Here is a 3,740-nt window from a genome sequence, read left to right as displayed (position 1 = left end):
CTTCAGGGTGGCCCAAGTGTCGCTGCCTTCCCGCCTCCCCCCCTCACCTCAAATCAGGCATTCACCTCTGATTTATTCCCTGCCTCCCCCCGCTAATTTCTATGGAAAATACCTGTTGATAATTTTAGAATAAAAGATTTTTTTTTTTCCCCCAGATGCCGCCAAGGAAAAATCTGCCTTTTTTTTTTTTTTCCTTTTCTTTCAAATCACTATTTCTCTCCACTTGAAGGCTGAAGGTTAGTGTAGATTGCAGTTTCTGAGGGATTAAAAAATAAACATGAATCTCGTTGATAATTTACTCATTTTCTGCTTGCAAGCAGTAGTAAAACTTCCCCACAAAAAAAAAAACAACTAAATTTGCAGGTTAAATTATGAAGCTTTCCAGCCTGCATCTGCCACTTCAGAACTCATCCTTTCCACTGCAAGATACTCAGGTTTGCTCCTTCTGTCAATTAATCTCAAACACACCCCTGCAATCGTTAAATTACTCCAGATTTATACCAATGTAACTGCTTGGGACCTGGACAACCTCTCCTTCGGTACACACCTCAGCCTGAGACCCACAAGATAAGACCCACGTGTCTATCTTACCAGAAGCCACTCTGAGATCGGTGAGGTAGTTGGTAGTTTTACTGCACGTGCTAATTAACATCTATCCAAGGCAACATACTGCTCTTAATGCTGGTGACAGCAAACACAGAGAGCCTGATCCTGCTCCTTGGAAGTCAGGGGCAAGTTCCTTTTAAGTGACACTGATTTAGGCCCATAGTACCTCTCCCTGTGGACTGCTCTGCAGAGAGAGGCAGGTAGTATCTCCATTGCAGAGACATGGAAATACTACCATGTAAGAACTACTACTAATAATAGTCACAGAGCAATTAGATTATTTCCTCAGCATAAAGGAGAGTTGAGGCAGAGTGGGCAAAGCGAGCCAGCCTTTGAACCCCCCCAGCTCACGCCCTAGCGACTGCATACTGCATGAAAGAAACATCTAAAAATTACAACTGGTAGCAGGTGAAATACGTGATCTTGTTACAGTCTTGTATTTTATCTCCTCCAGTCGAAGTGCATGACTTCAGCTATCGTGGCGAAGCCCAGAGTGGCACAGACTATCCTTACAACAAGTGATCCACGCTCCGGTCTGTTAGAGAGTGGACCTGAGAGCCCCAGGCATAGAATTACATGCTCACTGACAGTAGTTTCACACTGGTGCTTGAAGCTTTAGCTTTGAGTCCTGAAAGATTGCACTGGTAAACCCCCACATCCAGCACTGTGTGAGTGAGAGTTTTGCATCCGTAAAGTTTCACTTCCAGATTTGTAAATAACTGTCTTTCTGTTGATTCCTGGAAGGCCAGCGAAGTCCTGCAGGCGAGGGGCATGCTGCTCTGGGATTTTCCATTGCTGTGCAGTTGTTTACAGTCACACCAAGTGAGTGCGAAATGGGAGTGTTCCGAGCTTGCCGTGTTTTTCACGGCTTTACACCAACTCTACAAAACTGTGCTCGGAGCAACACCGTGAAGAAAGATCCCCTGTGTTTTGCTTGGGTTTTATAATGACAGCTTCTATACGATATTCCAGGAGGGAGGGGGGGATAAGGAAACAATCCTGTAAAGATTATCCTTTCTTCAGCACAAGACTGCTAGCTTTGGAGCAAACTGCGAGGGTCAGGCTTGATGAGATGGTCAGGCTTGTAGGGCCAGGTTATTTGTCCTGTAAGCGGGAACCCAGCAGTACCACATCTCAGTATTTTACATCTGCTCTGCAGTTCTCTGGGCACAGGTAGCAGTGGTGGCACAAGACACAAGACGCTGGTAAATGACTACCTTACTGCTTGGCCTCAGACACTATGTAAGCTCCAGCTGACTTTACTAGCTGCCTTTTGGTTTTTTTCAGGCACCGCTGAAGTTGGCTTAGGTGGGAAGTACCAGCAAGGTCTTCCTATCTGCCATGCGCTCTGTGGATACACTTCAGTTGTTTTGAACCAGGTGTGGCCACAAGAATAAAACCACCATCGTGCTTGGGCCCTGGGCCGACTGTTTAGCAGGGTGACCACAGATTCGAGCTCCCTCAGAGGCGCTGCCTGCAGTTTAAACTTGTTTTATGTCACGAGCATGGCTCGCAGCGCTGAGAGTTGTGTTCTGCGCATGCAAACCCTGCATTGAGTGCAACAACTACAGTTCCAGCAGCGTGCACGCTCCAGGCTGTTTGCAGCAAGCCGCAGGTCCCTGCTCTGCAGACTGATGGCACAGTCTTGTTTACTGACAGCAAAAGCAGCTCTTAATCACCAAGTGGCCAAGTCATAGAGCAGGAAATCCAGCAGAGCCTTTTAATCACACGTGACATTTTCAAGCCTTCTCCACACTAAAAGGTAACTTGAAAATAAATGTGTGTGCTTATGTTTTTCAGCAAGGGAGGATGGACAGTAAGAGGTGCCTGTCTCTTCAGTGATCTGCAAGTGCAGATGATATATTTTCCAGGTACGGCTACCTCTTCTCAGTTGTGTAAGATTTGCAACATTCACCCTGTCCCCCTCCTCTTTTTCTTTTCTTTGTATTTTCTCTGTTCACTCTCCTGGTTTGACTTTCTCACCTCTGCTCCTCCCAAACCACTGGGAATACTCATCAGCCAGTGTTTCCACAGAGTAAGCCTTCCAGCCCCTACTTAGCCAAGCTCTGACTGATCTCAAGAAGGTTTTCCCTTCCCAAAGCTCTGCGAGGTTGGATGCCATACCCCTCCGGCGAGGGTGTAAGGAATACACATGCAAAGTGTGATGTTGGAAGGCGCTGGCAGCTGGTTGTCAGGACGGCTCTCCGTGCTTTAAGACAAACTTGTTTGTCCCCTTTTATCTGGAAATAAAGCTAAATAGCCATCGGCGTCTGCAGAGCTATGCTGTAACACTCTTGGAGACCTGCAAACGGAGAGCACAAACTAGGCTTGTTTCTTAGAATCTTGGATTAAATCAACGATGAGAAGAATTAAAGATGGCACAGCAAAACTCTGGTTTTTCCTAGCATGTCTTTGACGTGTAAAACGTTACACGTGCACATTAATTTCAATGTAATTAATTGTTGTCAGGTTTAATGAATTGAGTGACTTGGGGATGTTCTAACTGTCCTTTACCCACCACAGAGACCCGTGTAGCAGCCAGGGGAAAGAGATGGGAAGTTTGTTTCCTTTTCTGGAGGGAGTTTGTATTCAAATACTTATCCCCACATTTCTAGGGATCCAGCATCATACATAAAATAATCATAGATGCACCCACTACAAGTTTCTGAGCACTAATTTAATCTCCAAACTCCAAGCACTAATTCAGTCTCCAAACTGCTCTCTTGTGCTAAAACTAAGATGATCATCCAAAATGAAGTGAAAAGTCTCTGGTAGGCCTAGGCTGAAAATTAAGCTTTTTAAGTCTTGAATGAAGGCAGGCTTAACCTCTTTGTAGAGCACAAGCGGTAGATGCAAGTGACTGTTAGCTCTATCAAATAACATTTTAAAAGATACTTCACAGAGCTGAGTACCTTTCTTACCGGGATCGTAGCGAGCCAGCACCTCCTGGTGCAGAACACCTCCTTCCCCAGGCCCTGCTCCAGGGACACCTCACATGCTCCTGGGGCTGTCTGGGACACCGGCACAGGGGGAAAATTGTGCATTTTATCCTTTTTGGCTCCATTGTTACTCCCTTCTTACCGCCTTGCTACAGCTCCTTACATTCCTGTCTCTGTTCCCTACAACTGCTTCCT

This window comes from Pygoscelis adeliae, unplaced genomic scaffold, assembly GCF_000699105.1.
Source record: "Pygoscelis adeliae isolate BGI_AS28 unplaced genomic scaffold, ASM69910v1 Scaffold93, whole genome shotgun sequence".
Classification (NCBI taxonomy): domain Eukaryota; kingdom Metazoa; phylum Chordata; class Aves; order Sphenisciformes; family Spheniscidae; genus Pygoscelis; species Pygoscelis adeliae.
Note: the sequence above shows the minus strand (reverse complement) of the source record.